Below are 22505 nucleotides of genomic sequence, written 5' to 3'. Positions count from 1 at the left end.
TATTTGATCTGCATTCACTTTCCTAGCAAATACAGAGAGAAGTCTGGGCAGGTGCATCAGCAGGACTGTTATGACCCTGTGTTCATTCTGGTGTCATACTCTCTCTGTGAACTCTGTAGAACTCTTTCAGCCTTGCCATCACCGTGCTATGGGATGAAGGTCTGCAGCCTTATTTTGTCTATTTCCACTCATTGATAACCCTGATACTTTAATATGTTAGGGTTAGAGTTTTCCTTCCTTCTCTCCTTTCCCTTACCCCCCTCCCACATTCAGTCTGGTACCACTTCCTGTCAATTCTTTCCCTTAAATATGTCTGAAGTTATACCTCCTTTTCACTTCCACTGCAACTCTCCTATTTTGTAGGTTCTCATTGTGTCCCCCTTGAACTTCTATCTATGGGAGACTCCTAACCTATCTCCCTCTTTCCAGTAGGTCTCCACACACCTTCAAATGGTGCATATAGCATCCAGAATGAAACTTTCCCAAGTGTAAACCATACCATGTCAGAGATCTGTTAAGTTTGCTGGGGTAGAGCTGTGTTACTGAAAGGAGGTGTCTCCTCTTCCCACATCTAGCATCTGAGATTAGCATCTGTCCTTGATGCTGGAGAAAATTACTGGGAACATTGCTATGCACCCAAGTAGCCTTCACGTCCACTGGAATTCCTGGGTTTTCCTGTGGTTTTCACACATACGTGGCCTGGTATTTGCAGGTCTTAGATACTCCTCAAATCTTTGCCCTAGCATCAAGCTGCAAAAATTTAAGCCAGTTTAATGAGAGCTACATTTCTTGTGTGTATGAGCCAAGAAGCAGAGTGAGTTCTGAGGAGAAATATTTCCCCCCTAAAGACACGCCACTTTATGTAAGATGTATTTCTCTCGTCACCTACAGAATAATATTTAGTTTTACTAGGACTAATCCATTCATCTCCAAAGCAAGTAAATCTGTATTCTCTTTTGTTTCTGGTTTTCACGAAGGTGGAGTGAGTTGGAAGGTCACTAAACTAAGCCCTACCCTTTGCTCGCCCTGAACCTAACTTACTCCTATTCTCCAATCTGGAAACAGCTGAGGATTGATTATCTTTCAAGCTCAGTAAACATTTGGTTAATTTCCTTTTTATTATTCTGAATCTCTTTCAAATTCTGCTTCTCTGAAATGCTTCATTTCTTCATATTTCTAACTCAGTTTCATCCTCACTTCAAAGACTTTCCATCAATGTACTCTAACTCCTCTCCTTTTTCAAGTTTTAGCTTATTGATGTCTTGTTTCATGTCTAGAACAACTCCAGGTGGTAGGCACAAGACAGGGACACTGGTGTTAGCTTTGCATAAGAAGGCAAACAAAAAGGTTGAGTGTGTGTATGTATGCCCAAGGTTAAATCGCTATCTGAAAGAGTTTCAAATGTTTTGACTGAGAGGGTATGGAAAATCTGTCCATACAATTAAAAAAAAAAAGAGCAGCAACAATCATCTGTAAAATCAATAGAATTTTTGAAAAATGCCTTGAATATGCATTTCTAAAACAACCAAACAAATGGAAGAATTTAGATAAACATGGCCAGGTCACCTAATGCCCACGTTAGTTTTGTGTGCTTTTAGGCCAATTGTTTCCATTTGTAAACCCAAATTGTCAATCTTACCATTTCTTAAAATATCAGGTATACTTTAGGTTAAAAAAAACACCTCACAAAAATGTTACTTTTGAATTCCAAGCCAGAGTGAAATTTAATCGCAGAGTTATAAACCCTCCAAGCAAGGGTTTATCTGGAATTGCCAACATAACCACAAGTTCAGCAATGCAAATGACACCGCTATAATAAAGGAAATAAGAAAGCTTTCAATATGTTGTCTAAGAAGTTGAGCACATTGAAAGTGATTTATGAGCAAGCAGACTAAACATTTAAATGCCTTTCCTACCAATGGTATATTTTTCAATACAACAAGCGCTCTCCTGTATGATTCTGCATTCCACGACCGCGCTGCTCCTGACAATATAAGCCCTTTCTGATAGGGTAACATTTCCAATCCAAGATTAAAATCTTGGAAACTTGTCAACAGAAAAGGATGATAATATGAGTGAAACTGCAGCTATCAAAGAAAAATGCCTTGCAAGTAATTTCTGTAATGGTCAACTTCTAGTAAATTTCTCTTCCCCTTTACTTGTAAGTAAAGGGGTTGGCCTGAAGGTCATTTTAATATTTTGGATAAGTACAGTTACAAACCAGAAATTCATGAACACAGGAAATGGCAAGTCATTTAATACCATGAAAATCAACTTTTTGCATTGCCTTTCTTATTTCCATTTCTAATGCCGATTGTAGGGAATATTTTTCTTTTGGTGAATAAAAGTTTAAGCAATGAGTTGACAATAAACCCTTGAACTTCATGAGGCACTAAAAATTAAAGGATCAGAGAGTCTTAAGTTTTCTTGAGTGCATTTCCATAATTTTTCTATGTAACTTTATTTAATCTTCCACTACTCCAGAGACTAGGACTGAATGACCTTCTAGGTCTTTTCCATTTTTTTCTTCTTATAATTCTCTTTTTCTGTTTAGGATGTGGGTGATCTTTCTAATTTCTGGTGTGCCCTTGGCTATACTGCAGGTAAATTGGGGTGATTCTCAGCTTTACCAGCTACATGGGATGGAGTATTAAAAAGCATTTGTGGGCCAGAAAGGGTATCTGACAAAGTTGAAACCATTTGTACATTTTTATTACTGTGATCTTTTTAGAATATTTTATTCCCATCATACACTATTGCCTCTAAAGTGAATTTCAAATTCTAACTTCTTATTTTTTCTTTGGTTAGACATATCTCGCCTCTTTAAAGTTCTTTTCTTCTCTCAGTACATAGCATTTTCCTTGTCACTGGTCTGAGTACTTCAGATCACAAAAATATATGTGCGCACACACACACATGTATTCTTTTTCTTCTTCGATACTTACCCTTTCATTTATTTAATGATCAGCCAAGTGTCATTCAACACATAATTAAAAAAAAATTTTTTTTAACGTTTATTTATTTTTGAGACAGAGAGAGACAGAGCATGAACAGGGGAGGGTCAGAGAGAGAGGGAGACACAGAATCTGAAACAGGCTCCAGGCTCTGAGCCATCAGCATAGAGCCCGACGTGGGGCTTGAACTCATGAACCACGAAATCATGACTTGAGCCGAAGTTGGACGCTTAACCAACTGAGCCACCCAGGTGCCCCTCAACACATAATTATTAACCATCTACTACTTTCTGCTATTCAGGCCCAATGTTGTGCTCTGGGAGATGCAGTCCTAAATTAGACATGCACTGTTTCAGGTAGCTCAAGGTCTGATAAAGGGGCTAGATGTATTGACCAGCCATCATACTTCAGATAAAACTGAGGGGAAACAGAGAGGAACAAGGCTCATAGAGGGCGAGTATGTTCAGTGTCAGGGGACAGAGAAATCTTCCTTAGAGCGGTGCTTCTCAAAGTGTGGTCTCTGGATTTTAGCATCATCATCACCTGGGAACTTGTTGGAAATGCAAATTCTCAGGCCTCATTCCAGACCTACTAAATCAAAAATGCTAGGAGAGGTCTTCTGTCTGTTTTGTAACAAACCCTTTAAGTCATTCTAATACTTCTAATCACTGTCTCAGAGGAAGTAACAACTTGCAAGGAAGAGATGCTTTATTTACCATCAGGCTCATTTACATAATTGATACCTCTTGATAATGAAGTCATCTAAGATTTCCCATTGTTCTACGTGGCTATAAACTCTACAAAATAAATAAATAAAAGAAAAGAAACAGCTTTCCACATTTATACTTTGTCTATGCAGCACACATATAAAGTTTGTTTATTTATTTTTAAGAGAGAGAGGGAAAGATATAATGTGATTAGGGGAGGGGCAGAGAGAGAAGGGGAGACACAGAATCCAAAGCAGGCTCCATGCTCTGAGCTGTCAGCACAGAGCCTGATGCAGGGCTTGAACTCACAGAGTGGGAGATGATGACCTGAGAGGAAGTCGGACACTTAACCGACTGAGCCACCCAGGCACCCCTATGTAGCACACATTTAAATGGTTTAAAGGTAAAAGGCAAATAACTAATTACTTTAGACTTGTGTAATTCAAAACACCATCATTAATAACAACCTGGATTATTTGAAACCTAGGTAGACTGAACTGACCGAATTAATTAAATGAATGTTCCTGGAAATCCAGTTTGGTTTGTGAATGTGAGAGCATCTATGTCCTAGGACAAAATATTTTGGAGCACTCTTCTGACCTATTTCTGGGAGATGATTGAGCAAATTTCCAATTTTATCCCTATGGAATAAGAGCAGGATTCACCTTTTTTTTTTTATCCCACACCCGCTTCTCCATGGGAATGAAGGACAATGAAAGAAAAGGAAATAAACCAAACAACAAAAAATGGGCTGATTCAGTGATGTTTTTAATTATTGTTCACATTATAAGTAAAACTTGGTAGATTTTATTTTTTGATAAGAATATATACTTATGTATAAGAACCAACTTTATAAAACTGCTGGTGAGTTGTTTTATAAACAATCCTTTGAAAATTAAATGGGTATCTTAAAAAATAAAACTCAAAAAGAGTTGTTCATTGCATAATGGTAATCTGAGAGTTTTCACAATTTTCATAAATATTATGCTGTATTATTTTGTATCTTCTATAACAATGTTATTAACAATCCAACCTACTATTATAATGATTCAGATATGACATGTTACAAATATAATTACCCTGAAATATAATTACAAGTGTAGTGGATCACTAAGTTCTTTAACTTTCTTTCATCATTGTTAAAAATATACCTTTACACACCACATTAAAATATTCTTTTTTTTTAAAGTTTATTTATTTTGAAAAAGAGAAAGAGAGAGAGCACCTGTGTATGAGTGGGGGAGAGGCAGAAAGAGGGAGAGAGAGGAGAATCCCAAGCAGGCTCCATGCTCAGCACAGAGCCAGTCATGGGGTTCAGTCCCATGGGCTGTGAGATCATGACCTGGGCTTAAATCAAGAGTCAGACTCCTAACTGACAGAGACACCCAAGCACCCCTAAATATATTCTTATTTGTTAATTTTTTAAATGTTTATTTATTTTTGAAAGAGAGAGAATGAGAGTGTGTGAGAGGGGGAGGAACAAAGAGAGAGGGAGACACAATCTGAAGCAGGCTCCAGGCTCTGAGCTGTCAGCACACAGCCCGATGCAGGGCTTGAACTCACAAACTGCGAGATCATGAACTGAGCAGAAGTCATGTGCTTAATGACTGAGCCACCCAGACACCCCACCCCTAAATATATTCTTAATTTTTCATTCTCCTCTGATTTATTTTAAGCTGCATCATCTCTCTATTGGACTTTTTCAATACTTGTTAACTTGACTCTCAGCTTTGTCTTTATGCCCCCAACCCCCACCTTATTCTAACCACATTGCCACCAGATTTATCTCTAACATGGGTATAAATCCTATCATTACCATACTGAAAATTCTTAACTGGCCCTCTCTGGGATAAAGACTTTCATAATTGGGTGCTTATTGATTTCTCAATTTTCATCTTACACACCCAACTTACCTCTTCTCTCAAGCAATATAAGCTTACATACAGTTTTTTGAAATTACCGACTCTTTGCTTGCTCTGTGAGTTTGAGACAGCTGTTTCCTCTGCCTGGAATGCTCTCCTCTTCCTAGAAAGCCTGGATAACTCATGCTCATCATTTGCCATTAGGCATCATCTCTTTTGTTAGGGTTTCCTGCCTTCTCCAGTAAGCTGAACTCCTTCATATTTGTCTCCTTACAATAATACAAATTATTTGCAGATGTACACACATAGCATGTAAGTAAAACATGTCCAGGGGTGTACATGCAGACACCATCTTTAAGGTAAATGCTCCCATTGTGTAGGGAAGAAGAAAATATAACTATATTTGCGATGATTTATTTCTTGAAAAATAATTTGAAGCCCAGATGGCCCAAAGTTCAGATTAGATCAACTTGAGTAGTGGATAGATGGGTATCTGATTTAGTTTTCTCTGTACTTTAAAAAATATGTTTAAAAATATTTCATCATTTAAATAGATTGAAAAACTATAGCAGCTTATGGTTCAATCATGGAACAGGTAACCAAGGGAGCTTGTAGAATTTCTGCTTTGGGAGACTACAAAATCTATGATTAAGAAGGAAAAACTTTAGGCTACAAGCTATAGGTTCAACTGCTCTCTATAATTGTGTTCTAGTCTAGACTTGAGCATCTCCATTTATAGGAAACCCGTGCCTTTCAGGGTATCCCACCTGGAATTACTGCTCTGTCCTACTTCTACTTCTCGGAGGACATTGAGTTAGCTGTGGGTTCTCTCTGTTCAACATTTCCTTCTGCCTTCTCCACATGATTTTATTGATGGCTTTCATCATCCTGATCACTCTTTTCAGCATAGGGTCCAGAGTTTCTCAGGGCATGGTGCCCAATGTGAATTCAATCTGCATAGAGAAGAGCAGAAGCATTGCTTCACTCACTCTAGACACTTTATTGGTCTCACATCATCTCAGGTTTATATTGACAGTTTTTGAAAGTTGAATCACACAAATGGATTATTGGAAAGTTGCTGCTGCCAAGTCTGGATTCCTCCATTCTCTGTCTGTACAGTTGAATCACTAGCCCTTCACAGAGGAGCTAGCATAAAAGGCTAGAAACAAATTGTTTACTGAATTAAATATTTTGTTGAATGTACAGTGACTCATTAATTAATTCTTTTTGAGTGCTAATGTTCAATTGGCTATGAGTCTGTGCAATGTAGTATCATTCAGGCTGTATTCAGTACCCTCCCCGCCCCCCACTGCCCTCTGTGCCCTCTGTCTGCTCCCAAGGGTGTCATGAGAGAACTTGCCAAAAGCTTTTCTGAAATCTAGGTACACAATTTCTACTCTATTTCTCTGATCTCCCAATGTAGCAACTCTGTCAGTAGGAAATGAGGTTGTGTATGTCATATACATATATATATATATACACACATATATACATATACATATATATAAAATATACTTATTATATATTTATTCTTATTTATTCCTAGTGACTTCATGCTGAGTTTACTACTTCCTTTTCTAAGTGCTCAGAAACCATAGTTAAAAAAAAATTGTTCTGGAGTCTTGCTCCAGATTGATGTCAAACTCAGTGCTCTGTAGTCTGTGAATACATGTTCTTTCTCTTTTTATAAATACAAATGACACTTGCCTGTATCCAGTTTTCCAGGAGCTGTATTCCACTGCAGCATTCCTAAAGTTCATCAACAGTAATTCAGTCATATCTGCAAGTTCTCTGAGTACTTTGAGACCTGTTTGTTGGATATGCTGGGTCTAGAATTTGTTGGGAAAAGCCACTTTCATCTCACCTGCTAAAGAATACATCTATCCTCTACTTGAGAAGGGAATAGAAGATTGATTAGCCCAAACTGTAGTTGAGGTCCTGTTTGGTTTGATGGTCACTATCAAAGTGAATCAAGTCAAGAGAACAAAGTATTCTGAAAGGGTTTGATGCATGTGCTGTTTGATGCTCGATGCTTAGATCATACAATGAAATAAAGATAAATCCCTGCACTTATAAATCTGATGGTTATGTTGGGAAAAATAAGGCTCATTATGCCATAACATGTATGGTTCAGTTTGGGAGCTAAGCTAAGCTTTGAAGAACACAATCCTTGCCATCAAAAGGAATTAAACAATAACTCGAGTTGTTTGCTGCTATTCCATGAATATTATCAGGAGCACAGAGACGCTCTAGAAAAACTCTTTAAAGTTCCCTTAATTTCATTCCTCTCATATTACAATTGACCTCACGCTCATCTCTTTGTCACCCCTGAACGTCTCCTCTAGCCCTCCAGAAGTGTCTTCCTACACTTCTCTTGTATGTCTCCTCATCTCTCCTTTCTTTCTCTTTGTCTATCTCAAAAGCCCACAAAATTGCTCTGCAAACATGTCTCCTCTTGGAGGAAGAGAACAGGGAAGAGACTGAAGGAGACCATGCCAAAAGTTCTTAGTGGAATAGAGGGAATGTTGAGAATGTTCAAAGGTTAATAACTTTCATTCTGCCCTAATTACATGTTAGATATAATAAAATATGGCATCAGATAGTATAAATACAGACTGGGTCATGTGACAGGCAGTAATTGATAGAGAAAGGAAAATCAACCCAAGCTGAAGAAGTCAAGACATTCTGAATGGAGGTGAAATTTAATCAGGGCTCTGAAATTGCAAATATAAGGGAGGAGGTGTATTTAAAATATTCTTTCTTTTAACATTTATTTTATTTATTTTGAAAGAGAGTGTATGCTAGTGGGGGAGGGGCAGAGAGAGAGAAGGAGAGAGAAAATCTGAAGCAGGAACCGCACTGTCAGCACAGACCCAATGTGGGGCTTGATCTCACCAACCATGAAATCATGACCTGAACCAAAATCAAGTCAGATGCTTAATGGAATGAGCCACCGGGTGCCCCCAAAATATTATTTTAAGGTTGTAGTATAGTTATGGTGTCTATTGGTTGTTTCAGTGGCCAGAGACTGTTAGCAAATTCTAAGCCTGGTTGTATGTTAAGGTGAACCTTCATTTGTGGTAAAATCTGTATTTGAGTTGATATATTAATATGTGACTATATATATATATATATATATATATATATATATATGTTGTTGGGCATATTTTTTTAAATGTTTATTTTTTTTGAGAGAGAGTGAGCAGGGAAGGGGCAGAGAGAGAATGAGAGAGAAAGAATCTCAAGCAGGCTCTGCTCTGTCAGCTCTGAGCCCCATGCAGCGTTGTATCTCACGAACTACGAGATCATCACCTCAGCTGAAATCAAGATTCGGATACTTAACCGACTGAGCTACCCATGCGTCCCAAGTTAGGCATATTTCGATATTCTGGTTGGAGAACGGTAGGGCAATGGTTCTACCGGTGAGCCAGCCACTCATGCTACCAGAATTGCCGGCAGGGCATAAGGTGGGAGTGCAAAGCAGAATGGCAGGAAGAATAATAGCTGATAAAGAGTGGAACAGTGTCTTGGTCCTTGTGGTCTTTACTACATGTTATCTCCTATGTAAAAGGTTCCCATTTATTGAATGCCTCCCTGTGCCAGGAATGCTACTAGGTATTCGTATACCTCATTCCCTTCATTTGTTTACAATCCTGTGTGAGAGTCAGTTGTATCCTCATTTTACAGGTAAGGAAATCGAGCTCAGAGAGCTGAAGTCATTGGGTCAATGGTCACACCACTGCTAAAAGTCAGAAACAGGATTTGAACTCAGATGCATCTAATTCCAAAGCTATTCCATTTTTATTGCATGACACTATCTACATGAAAACAGATCAGGACTTGAAGAGACTTTTCTGCTTGTCTTCATAAAATATCTTGTCACTGAAAGGCAGAATTCCATCCCATATTTCAAACTGATTTCCATATTCTGCAAGTTCTGTTAAATATATGTTTTTCTTTTTATATTCAAGAATCAATGTAGCATAATTGTTTCGATGAAGTAATGTCATACAGACGAATGTATTTTCACAGACATTTTCTCTACTAGGGAGTTAATAATATCAGGAAAGTGAAATCTGCAAAGATAACTTCTTGCTGCTTGATTATTTACTGCAGGAGAATAGTGCTTGGTGAATGTTTGGCCCTTGGCTGAACTGAATTTTCTAGTTATTAATGCAACAGGTGCTGCAAAATGAGGTCTGTGAACTGAAGGCCAATTTTAGTGCAGAGGATAAAATGTGAAGCAATAGATAGCTCAGGAGAGGACATGGTATATGGGGATACAGTGTCCCCGCAAGCGACAGATGTATATTGCTGAGCAAGGCCTTCTCCAAAGTGCCCTGGCCGTTAATCCAATCAGAACACTGAGCTCTAAATTAAAGCAGGAAAAGAACAGCAGAAAGACAGAGCACCTATAACCTAGAGCACTGTAGGAACTAAAAGCTTCTTTTTTCTGTGTTTCTACTAGTTTCCATTTCTTTACAGGGATTTGGAATGGCTAGGTGGAAACACTTGGGTTAAAAATGCGGATGTGCGAGTGGGGATTATATTTTGAGAGGGCAGCTGACTGGAGACAAGCAGAGATGCCAGGATATTCCCGTGTGAACATAAAAGCACTCCTCCTCACCCCTTCACTGTGTGTGTGTGTGCGTGCATGAGTGTACCTGTGTGTATTCAGGGCAGGGAATTAGGAAAGGGGGCAGCTTCTTTTCAAACAGTCCTGGCCAACAGTGTCTTTCTCTCAGCTGGGAGTGTTTTTGGTAGGAATAAGCAAGGGATGCCAGGACCACGTCTCGACAGTAGGCTTTACATTGGAGCTTGTCCACTCTTTTGCTCAGTTCCTACCCTGGCCACCACGCGTACCTATGGACACATATCCTGGGTTGCCTGTTTGACAAAGCAGATTTTTTTACAAATGTTTTTTTTTTTGTCCATGTATATATTCATTCATTCAGATACATATACTGATTTTTTAGTCTATGGCAGTTGCAGGCACTGGGAATAAATATTGAGTTAAATACCTGCTCTCAAGATCTCACAATGCTGTGGAGGAGTGAGGCATGTAAAAAAGTGATTGATAGCCATAAAAACAGTTGCATAAAGATACAGAATTGGTGTAAAGGAAGGTGTGGTCAAGTGTGCTAGCCTGAGCCTGAAAGCACTCCAGAAAAGCTTCAGGGTAAAGATGCTGGGTTAAGTCTTCAGAATCAGGCTCACTGAGTTTAAATACTGATTGTTCCACTTTTTTTTAAAAAAAATGTTGGTGTGTGTGTGTGTGTGTGTGTGTGTGTGTGTGTGTGTGTGTGACAGAGAGAGAGAGAGAGAGAGAGAGAGAGAGAGAGAGAGACATGAGCAGGGGAAAGGCAGAGAGAGGGAGACAGAGAATCCCAAGCAGGCTCTGTGCTGTCAGCCCAGAGCCCGATACAGGGCTTGAACTCAGGAACTGTGAGATCATGACCTGAGTCAAAATCAAGAGCTGGATGCTTAACTGACTGAGCCACCCAGGCACCCATGGTTGTGCCACTTTGGAGTGGAATAAACTTGGACAAATGACTTAACTAAGCTTAAATGGCCTCCCTAGAATGCAGGACTAGTATTTACTTCATCTAGTTCTTGTGATAATGTAATGAAATGAGACGATGTGGAAAGAGTGGATGGCGTGATGCTTGGCATATGGAAATTACTCAGAAATATTTGTTGTTGTTATTGTTACTATTTTGCTGTCATTATTTTTGAAAAGAATAAGGCTTCCCAGTGGACATATTTTAGCTGGTACCGTAAGAGTAAATTGTGGTCTTGAGGCTGGTAACTCGAGAGTGGCAGTAGGGGTGATGGTTGGGGTGGGTGAGGACTTTTCAGAAGAGGAAACAGAACATGTAGTGGCCTGGGGGCCCCAAAGAGCATGCTGTATTTGTAAGGAATCAGCCATCCCTGGTGTCTCATGAAGAATGAGTTGAGCTCCATATACTTTATTTAGCTCTCCTCCATTCCATCTCTTACCACACTACTTTGTAGTTGCTTGCGTTTCTGGTTTCACCATTCTGATTCAAGCCATCTTCCTTCTGTAATGTCGTTGGGTTCCTGAGGCCCACTTACTTGTCTCTCCGTCTGCCCCTGCACTCATCATGCTGCATTATGATCATTTGGGGGACATACCTTTCTTCCCCAGGATTCTAGAGTGTCTTGTTCAGTTTTGTCTTCCCGGCCCCTAGCCTAATGCTGGCACCTAGGACTCTGGACCTGTGGAAACTGCTCTTGTTCATTTAAAAAAGGCATCAGGATGAGAAATCATCAGTAAGAATGCACCATCTCATTCTTGCCAGGAAGATCTGAGGCACTGAAACAGAGAAGCACTCTAGTTTCTAACCGAGGCATAGAACTTCAAAAAGGGTTTTTTAGATACAACTTTCTACATTTATATGAACTTGCAGTATCCAAGGAAATAGAAGCCTGAGTCTATTACTGAATGCAGGCATCATGTTAATCATTTATACACAGTCTTGCTTGGCTCTGAGCTTATCAAAAACCCTTCAGTTGCTTCCTTTTTACCTGCCTGTCCTTTCCCCCAATCCTGTAATAGCCTTGTCTTTTCCTGTGACTGGTGAGATGCCTCATGGTCCCTGTTCACATATGGTCTCCTTGTTGCAACATGTTAGTAAGCACTATCCTTGGTGGTCTTTATAAGATAAGGTTTGATGTATAGTCTCTTGGAACACGAATTCTGGGCCCACCCCTCTTCTTTTTTTATTTATTTATTAAAAAATTTTTTTAATGTTTACTTATTTTTGACAGAGAGAGACAGAGCATGAGTGAGGGAGGGGCAGACAGAGAGGGAGACACAGAATCTGAAGCAGGCTCCAGGCTCTGAGCTGTCAGCATAGAGCCCGACACAGGGCTGGAGCTCACAGACCGCAAGATCATGACCTGAGCAGAAGTCGGATGCTCAACCGACTGAGCCACCCAGGCACCCCATGGGCCCACCCATCTTCTAACTGAGAGACCTTGAGCAATAAATAGGGTACATGGTTGAAAATGTGGGCTCTGGGTTAAGTCTGTCCTGCACGGATACTATCTAATGGTGTAACCTTAGACAAGTCCCCTAAAATCTTTAAGCCCTTAGTTTTCTCCTTTGTAAAATGCAGGCGATAATAATGCTAATTTCATAAGGAAGGTCATAGGACTAAATATGAATAAAATGAATGTGATGGTTAATTTTATGTGTCAATTTGACTAGGCCATGGTGCCCAATTGTTTGGTCAAACACCAGTCTAGATGTTGCCGGGAAGGTATTTTTTAGATGTGTGGACTTTGAATGGAGCAGATTATTGTCCATAATATGGGCAAGCCTCATCCAATCAGGTGAAGATCTTAAGAGCAAACCTCAAGAAAAGCAATTTCCGAAGAAATTTCCCGAAGAAAAAGCAATTCTCCCTCAAAACTGCAACAGAGAAAACTTGCTTGGGTTTTAAGTATGAAGATTTCGGACTCAAGACTAACAACAACACTTACCTGAATTTCCAGCTTGCCATCCTGCTGTATAGATTTCAGTCTTTCCAATTCCTTAAAACTTCTTTCTCTCTCTCTCTCTCTCTCTCTCTCTCCACACACACACACACACACACACACACACACACACACACTCATCCTATTGCAGGGAATAAAGCACTTGGCACACTTCCAGGCACCCAGGCCTCCATTAACATGAGGAACTATTATTATTAAACTTTCTGGACCTCAAGTCCTCACTTCTAAAAGGAGGGTATTGAGTCAGTGATCTCGGGGGTGTTATTCAACTGTACAGTCAAAAAATGTAGTGTAGAGTCCTGCATGATAAAAGTTATCCTTATGGGGAGGAAAAACAAATTAAAATGCCTAAATCTTTTTCTATTGATTTTTCTGACTTGATTGCAAAACTATTTATGCACTGCTACTTGTTTTAAGTTTCAGGGTATGCTTAAAAGTATGTCCAACATGTTCTTGATTTTCACATTCAAGGAGAGCTGTGGTCTTATGTTTGCTATATCATAGGTTAGGAATGGTTGGCCTAGTGGGAAAATTCAGATAAAGAAGAGGTTGGGAAGGAAGTCTCCTTCTCTAGGAAATTCAGTGCTGTGTATTTGCAGATTTCACAGGGGGAAAGTGTAATGGAAGATGGGGATTACGAAAGTAAAGGCAGAGTCTTCTGAGCTTCCTTTTTGTTTTGCTTGGTTTTGTTTATTTTTGTTGCTTTTTTTTCCTTAAAAGAAAATAAAAGAAAATTTGTTGTTTTTGGAAATAACACAAATGTTCCTTTACCACAGATCTCCTTATCTATATCAGCACACTCCCCTTCCCCACTGAGGATCTATTCTGTTATATTCCCCTTTTTCTGATTTGTTTTTTCTAATTATAATTTATTACCTTCTGGTATATAGTTATTTATCACTTTGTTTATTGTTTGTTATTCTCACTAGAATATAAGGTCTGTGAGAGCGGACATTTTATCTGTTGTATTTAGTGCTGTATCTTGAAAGCCTAGAACTGCACTGAGGATATAGTAGGTGTTCAGTGAATATTTTTTGAATATACAAGAATACCTGGAGACAAATTTCTTTTTCTCTGCCACTCTGACAGTAATCATTGCCATATGCTGAGGGTAATCTCCATGGTGCATTGTTTTTTCTTTGGCTGAGGTCTTTCTGGAGAACATGGCATAACTGGCTTCATCCTGCCTCAACTAAAACTTCAAGAACTACTGAAATGCACATCTTGGGAACAAGGAGCAGCTTTATTTCTAGGTTGATGCTATCATTACAGTAAAGTTGTTCCTGCTGCATCTTCCTGTGGTAAGTGTAACAGTCTTAGTAATCCGAACCTGAAATTAATTGGACAGTCAGGAGGTTTGTAATTAGGTTACATCCTAGGTAGTAACATCCTAGGTAAACCGTCAACATGTCTCTCTGTCTCCACTTTGCCATGCACTTCATGGAGTATCATAAGAGATAGGAATGTAAAAATTCAGGAAAAGGTAAACTCACTGTACAAGTGTTCGTTACTATACTACAAAAACCCAAAGATTGCAAAAAGAATGGGTAAGTTAATTTTTCTGAACATCTGTGATGTACTTAAAGGTGATTTAACTTAGCCTTCATGTCAATCTTACACTTATTGCATGATTTACCCCCATCTTAATTTTTAAGTGTATTTATTTATTCTGAAGGAGAGAGAAAGAGAGAGAGAGAGAGAGAGAGCGAGCGCACTAGCAGGGGAGGGACAGAGAGAGGGAGAGAATCCCACGCAGGCTCTGAGCTATCAGCATGGAGCCCAATGCAGGACTGGAACTCACAAACTGAACTCATGACCTGAGCTGAAACCACGAATCGAATGCTTAACTGACTGAGCCATCCAGGTGCTCCTACTCCCATTTTAAAAATGAGGAACCTAAAGCTCAGAGATGTGCTTAAGTTTCCTAAGGTCAGATGACTGTAAGTGGCTCGGTGGGATTTAGATGAAGGTTTTGAGGATTCCCTAGCTGGTGCATTTTTTTACCACATCCCACTAATCAACACGTGGAGTGCCATGCCTGGTTTTAAGCCGCATCTGTATAAATTAGACAGTGGGGCCTCCCTGGCCTGGTCATAGTCCTGAAAGTGTAATGCTTGGTCAGCACCTTACAAGGCCTTTCTGGGAAGAAAAAGATGTGCCTCCCTCCAGGTGGGAGGTTCGGCACACAGAGCATGAGCTGTTTTCAGCCCCACGTTCTTCAGCTCTCGAACCGTAGCCCTGAACACAGAAGTGATCCCTGTAATGATTCTAAATAACTTGGCAACTGCTTGCACATTAAAGTTACATGTCATGCCCACAAGTACTACTTTGAGGAAAGTGTTGACCTAGGAGAACCCAAAGTTGTATCCACCACCGTTCAGACGAGAGTAGCTGGATTTATTTAGCGTCGCTGAAAAGTCCACTTGCATCCCTGCCAATCTACATTTCTATCACAAACAAGTTAGTCACTAGGCATGAGTCTGTTTCTGGACTCTTCTTTTCCATTGATCAATTTATTTAGGCACGTGTCAATCCCACACTGTGTTAATTCTTTTGCTTTATATAAGTTTTGATATCTGTTCCTCTTTGGGAGTTTTCTTTGATTTTTCATATACATTTTAGTATTAATGGTTAAGTTCCACCAAAAAAAGTGGCAGTTTATTAGAACGGCTTTGGATTTATTGATAAATTCCAGGCAAGCTGGCATCTTTTATGGTATTGAGTGTTTAAATCGATGAAAATGATGTACTTCTCTATTTTAGCTCTTCTTTAATGTCTTTCAATAAAGTTTTATAATGTTCTCCAGGAAGATCTTATACATCTTTTGTTAGAGTTATTTAAAATTTAGTCCAAATATGTTTTTTATATTATATAAGTGGAATCTTTTTAAAAACTACATTTTGAAACTTCTTGTAGATGAAATAAATGCAGTTGACTTCTGTACATTGATTCTGAATTTAGCAAACCTGCTATGGTCATTTATTTTCTTTTCAGCATGAAAAATAACAGTTTGTTTCCTTCGTTCCAAATCTTATATTTTTGTCTGCCGTAACACACTGTCTAGGATGTTGCGTACAGTGATGAATAGAAGTGGTCGTGGTGGGCAATATTCCTGATCTTCAAAAGCAAAACTTTCAACATATTACCATTCAGGATGATGGTTTTTATAAGTATTTTGTAGGTAATTTAGTTATGAATGGATGTTGAATTATGTTGAGTGTGTTTTATCTGTTGAGATAATGATTTTTCACCTTTATACTTTTAATGTGGTGAATTACATTAGTTTATTTTCTAATGTTAAAATAATATTAACATTTCTGAGATAAACCCCACTTGGTTAAACTGTATTATTTATACACTGATGGATTTGGTTTGTTGATATTTTACTTAGGATTTTCTGTACAGGTGTATGAATGACATTTATTTGTAATTTGATTGTCTTTTATGGTTCTCGTCAGATTTTAGTATCAAGGTTATGTTAACATCACAAAATGAGTTACAGGATGTTTGTTCTTTTACCTACTTGGATTTTTTTTTTTAATGATTAGAACTCCTTGATTGTTTTGTATAACCCATGGGCAAATTGTTTGATGCTGGTATTTGCTTTGTGGTAAGACTTTAAAGTACTGTTTCAATTACTTTTAATGACTGTAGAGTTACTCAGATTTTCAAATTTCCTTTCAGTCGGTTTTGGTATGGCATACTGTCTTGAAATTTTTGTATCTCATCAAAGTTTTTGTATTTATTGGCATTGAGTTACTCATAATTTCCTTTTTATTATATTTTTAATCTTTGTAGCATCTGTAGTTTTGCGTTTATTTGTTCATAGTTTTGCGTTTATTTGTCATAATATGCCTGATTTGATCAGTCTTCTTTTTCTTGACTAGTCTGGTCAGAAGTTGGTCTATTGTATTTTTTTTTTTTCAGTTAACCTTTCTAATTTGTTGTTTTCTATTTCATTGATCCCTGTGGTTATCTTTATGATTTCCTACTTTCTACTTTCTTTGCTTCCTTTCTGTTTTTCCCTCTAATATCTTACATTTGATGCTTAGGGCATTCACTATTAGACTTTCTTCTTATCTAATGCAAGTATATAAATATTTATCTTTCCTTCTTACCTCTTTAGCTGCATTCCACAGATTTTGAAGCAATATTTTTATTACCATTCAGGTATGAATATTATTTTATTTCAGCAAGAAATGCTTCTTTGATCCCTAAGTTATTAAGAAATGTATTTCTTAACTCCCAAATCTTCAGATATTTCTAGTAACATTTTTGTTATTAGTTTCTAACTTAAACAGTGACTGGAAGATGTGATATATTTGATTTTAACATTTGAATTTTGTTAAAACTTATTGGCCAGGTATGGCATCATTTTTTGGTAAAATTTCTGTGCACATTTGAAAAGAATTTGTGTTTTGCAGTTTTTAGTTGCAGTGTTTTATGTGTGCATATATCCAGTGATCAAACTTAATTCTGTTTTTCCCTAGTGATTCTTGTCTGCTTGGCAGAATTGCTCAGGTAGCTGTATTAATTAAAATTTGTCACTATGATGCAGGATTGGTGTATTTCTTTTTATAATTGTGTCAACTTTTATTTACTATATGTTAAGGTGGTTTTTGTCAATGTTTACAAATTTAGAATTGTTATATCTTCCTGGTCAATCAAAACTTTTATCACTGTGTGTGACTACATTTTTTATCCATAACAATACTTTTTGTTAGATGTCTATTTTGTCTCATATTAATATGAATATATCAACTGTATTTTGGTTTAGTTTCATATCCTTTTACTTTTAATCTTTTGGGGACATATAGTTTGGTTAAATGTGTCATCAACAGCATGTAGGTGGATCAAACAACTTAATGTTGCTAACTAAATTTACATTTACATTTATTATATTTACTGATATGCTGGATATTTTTCTTAGCAATTTGCTTTGTGACTACCATTTGTCTCACCTTATTTATGTTTCTCTTTCTCCCCTTTCTTGACTTCTTCAAGACTGAATTTTTTTCTTCTCATTTCTTTTTTTTCCATCCATACTCATTAAATAAATAAATAAATAAATAAATAAATAAATTCACTCACATATATATATATATATATATATATATATATATACTCAAATGTGTGTGTGTGCGTGTGTGTGTGTGTGTGTGTGTGTGTTTATTTATTTTTGAGAGAGAGAGAGAGAGAGAAAGAGTGTGAGCAGGGGAGGGGCAGAGAGAGAGGAAGACACAGAATCTGAAGCAGGCTCCAGGCTCTGAGCTGTCAGCACAGAGCCCGACATGGGGCTCAAACTCACAAACCGCGAGATCATGACCTGAGTCGAAGTTGAGACGCTTAACTGATTGAATCACCCAGTCACCCCTCTCCCTCCATACTCTTGATGTACAGGTGATTCACTGTATTTGTTTTCATTTAGTTGATGTCTTGTAAATATTACCATGTACTTCTCAAAGGCTAAGGTAACTCAGTATTTTTACCCTTCTCCGAAATAATATAATATCTATTCCAAATTGAATCCCATTACCTGCCTCCCTAATCACCTCTTCATGAGTTATATGCTCTTGCTGTTTGTATGTTAGTGCCACTCTTTTTTTCCCTAACCACAGAAGACATTTTTATTTTTATTTCACACAGTCCATGTCTGTTTAGATTATTGCACGTATTTATTTCTGCCTCTGTCTATAATTCCTTCTTGAACCTCCAGGTTTCCATCTGGGATCACTTTTCTTCTGCATAAAGTACTTCTTTTGGAATTTGACTATTGCCTAGTGTCACCAGTGCTTTTGGGGTCCATCTTCTTGACCCTTCATTGGTAACCTGTTTATAATCTTTGTGTTCAATTAAATCGTGAAGTGTCTAGGTGTGTTTTTCTTTTTATTTATTCTGTTTAGGATTTGTTGGTCTTCCTGAGTCTGTGGTGTGAAAACTTCATCCATTCTTCAAAATTATCAACTTAAAAAAAAAATACATTCCTTCTCTTTTTCTCTGGAATTTTAATTAGATAACATATGAAACTACCTCAATCTATCCTCAGTGCTTCTTAACTTATCTTTCTAGTTTTCATATGTCTGTCCTTACGTTCAATACTCTGGAAATACTTTTCCTTCTTTCTTCCAGGTCATTCTCTCTTCAGTTGCGTCTAAGTTATCCATTGCTGTGTAACCAATTACTCCAAAACTTAGTGCTATAAGAAAACAAACCATTAATTTTCACGCAGTGTTTGAATCAGAAGTTCAGGAGCTGCTTAGATGTGTGCTTTGGCTCACGGCCTCTCATGAGATTGCATTCAAGCTGTAGGCCAGAGACAGAGTAATCTAAAGGTGCTGGACTCCCTCCTGTGACTGCTAGCAGGAGGCTTGTCATATGGTAGGTTGAATTCCACCAGAGTGATGAGATGATGATGATGATGATGATGATGATGATGGAGGAGATGGGGGGGTCCAGGGGGAGGGAGAAAAAAAAAAGAGGGAGAGAGGGAGAGAGAAAGCCAAAACAGAATTCATGGTATCTTGTAAAACCTAATCCCCAAAGTACATGCCATCTCTTGTGCCATATTCTATCGGTCACAGAGACCAACTCTGGTACACCGTGGGGTTGTACCATACAAGGGTATGAATAACAGGAGGTAGGGGTTATTTGGGGCCATTTCAGAAATTGGCTACCATGGTAGTTAAACCTGACCATTCTTAGGGGAAATAATTTTCTTTTTCATTTCTGGATATCTGGGTTTTTGTTTGTTTTGCAAATATACCTGATTCGTCTCTCCTTGTGATTTTAATTTCTTTTTTTAATGTTATTTATTTTGAGAGAGAGTGTGCATGCATGCACTTGTGCACATTGCAGGGGAGAGGAAGAGAGAGAGGGAGAGAGTCCCATACAAGTTACATGACACAGGGCTGGATCTCATGACTGCAAGATCATGACCTGAGCCGATATCAAGAGTCAGATGCCTAACCAACTGAGCCACCCAGGTGCCCCTGATTTTAGTTTCTTATTTATTTTTTGTTTAAAAATTTTTTTAAGTTTATTTATTTTGAGAGAGAGAGAGAGAGAGAGAGAGAGAGAGAGAAGACAGAGTGTGAGCAGAACAGGAACGGAGAGAGAGGAAGACAAAGAATCCAAAGCAGGCTCTAGGCTGCAAACTGTCAGCACAGAGCCTGACATGGGGCTCGAAGTCAACAGCGGTGAGATCATGACCTGAGCTGAAGTTGGACACTTAACTGGCTGAGCCACTCAGATGCCCCTCTTATTTATTTTTTAAAATGTTTGTTTATTGATTTTTGAGAGAGAGAGAGACAGAGAGACAGAGAGACAGAGCAGGAGCAGGGGAAGGGCAGAGAGAGGAGAGAGAGAATCCCAAGCAGGCTCTGCACCGCCAGTCAGTGGAGAGCCCAACATGGGGCTCGAACTCACAAATTGTGAGATCATGACCTGAGTGAAAATCTAGAGTTGGATACTTAACCAACTAAGCCACCCAAGTGCCTCTAATTTCTTATTTTTAAAATACATCAAACACATTTATTTTATATTTTATGTCTGATAACTCCAGTATCTGAAAATTTTGCTGGTCTGAATTTGCTGCTTCTTGTTTCTTCTGGATGTCACTCAAGATACTTTGATCCCCAATTTGTTTTTTCCTTTTAAATGTAATTTTATTTTTCTTAGACTTCATCATTAGAAATTCTTTGAGAACACATTTGGGGTATGTTCTTTCAAAGAGGAATTGCACTTGATTCTGTCAGATGCCAGGGCCACCTTTAGCCTAGAACAACTAGGCTAAAGTTGTTCTTTAGCCTAGTTAGAACTGCATTTTTTTTTTTTTATGACCCAGGTAAGATAAATTTGAGCTTCAAAATTTCATGAGGATTAGCTTATGTTTATAAATTATTAAGGAAAATATCCCCCTCTCAATCAGGGTCAAATTTGAGATTAACAATTATTTTTAGGGTCTCCTGTGTGGCTCAGTTGGTTAAGCGTCTGATTCTTCATCTTGGCTCAGGTCATGATCTCACAGTTTGTGAGTTTGAGCCCCATGTCAGGCTGTGTGCTGATGGCATGGAGCCTGTGTGGGATTCTGTCTCTCCTCCCTGCCTCTCCCCAACTTGTGCGTGCATTCTCTTTCTCTCTCTCTCAAAATAAATAAATAAACCTTAAAACAACAATTATTTTTACATTTTCTTGAAGTAGATATATTTCTTGTTTACCCTTACACTCTGGTCAAATGCATTTGGAATTAATGTCATGCAGAGGAGTCCTCTATTATACAACCCACCTTGGATGGGGCCATGGACTCATGTGTCCTCTGTGCCCTTTAGAGTGGTGAAAGCTGAAGCTCACGTTTACTCACACACAGCATATGGGTTCAGTGTTCTATTTCCCTGCCTGGATTCCTCATTTTGCTGAGTTTTGGCCTCTGAGTGTAAACTGCTAACTCATCAGGTAAGGTAAGATGCTAACTCATCTTAAAAGCATATGTCACCTCTTATTTCTGATTATTTTCAGTTCTAATTGTTTCTAATTATTTTTGGTATTTTTAATGACTGTCCACTTGAGTCGGTCCAGAAACCTCTTCCCCCATGCTGTTGGAAGTGAGCATTCTCCACTTCATAATTTTCTGAGTTCTGTTGGACTTTATTATCTGTACCCCAGAACTAGAATATAGTGATTGCCTGAAAGGTGCCTTTGACTAATTTTGGAAGATTATATTTCATAACAATAGGCAAAGATCTTGTAGCTTCTTGCTTTCTGAACTTCTCAGTAGCTATTCAAAACGGATATCCAAATTTTCTAGAACTTAGTGGGATTTCCACAGCAGAATCTGATGGCTTTGAAGAAAATTAACATCTTCATTTCAGCAAGTATATATTCTGAAGTTTTGAAAATTTTAGGGTGGGCAATGATCTGAATGGGAACCTAAACTATCATTCTTTCCAAACACAGAAGAATGGGCTAATGATGATAAAGAACCTTTGCAATCTATGATTTCTCATTTTTTCTGGATATTGTACTTTCTCTTTCTTGGTTCCATCTTTCACATTAAATATCCAATTTTAAATTCTATTGTCTAATTGATTTAATGATTAAGAAAATGTTCCTGATATTCAGCCTAAATTTTTCTTCCTAATTTATTCCCATTACTCCTGGTTAAATCTTGAATAACTAGGATTGATGAGGCACTGAGAACTAATTAATTGATCGCCAAAGCATTGTGGTATTTTCCAACTCTGCAGTGAATTCTCTTAGTCTGAGAAACACTTTTAGCAGTAAACTTCATTGTAAAGCTGTTTGTTTGTTGTTATTTCTGTTGTTTTTTCACAGACAAGTTAAGTTTAATATTTTCCCCCAAAATGTCACATTAAGCATAAACTAATAGAAGGTCAAATATTTACTTAGACATTTTCACTTGCTAATCTCTAGTAGAGTTGATCATACTTGGGGAAAAGGCT

Source organism: Panthera uncia, chromosome D4 (genome assembly GCF_023721935.1).
Source record: "Panthera uncia isolate 11264 chromosome D4, Puncia_PCG_1.0, whole genome shotgun sequence".
In the NCBI taxonomy this organism is placed as follows: domain Eukaryota; kingdom Metazoa; phylum Chordata; class Mammalia; order Carnivora; family Felidae; genus Panthera; species Panthera uncia.
This window is presented reverse-complemented; position numbering follows the sequence as displayed.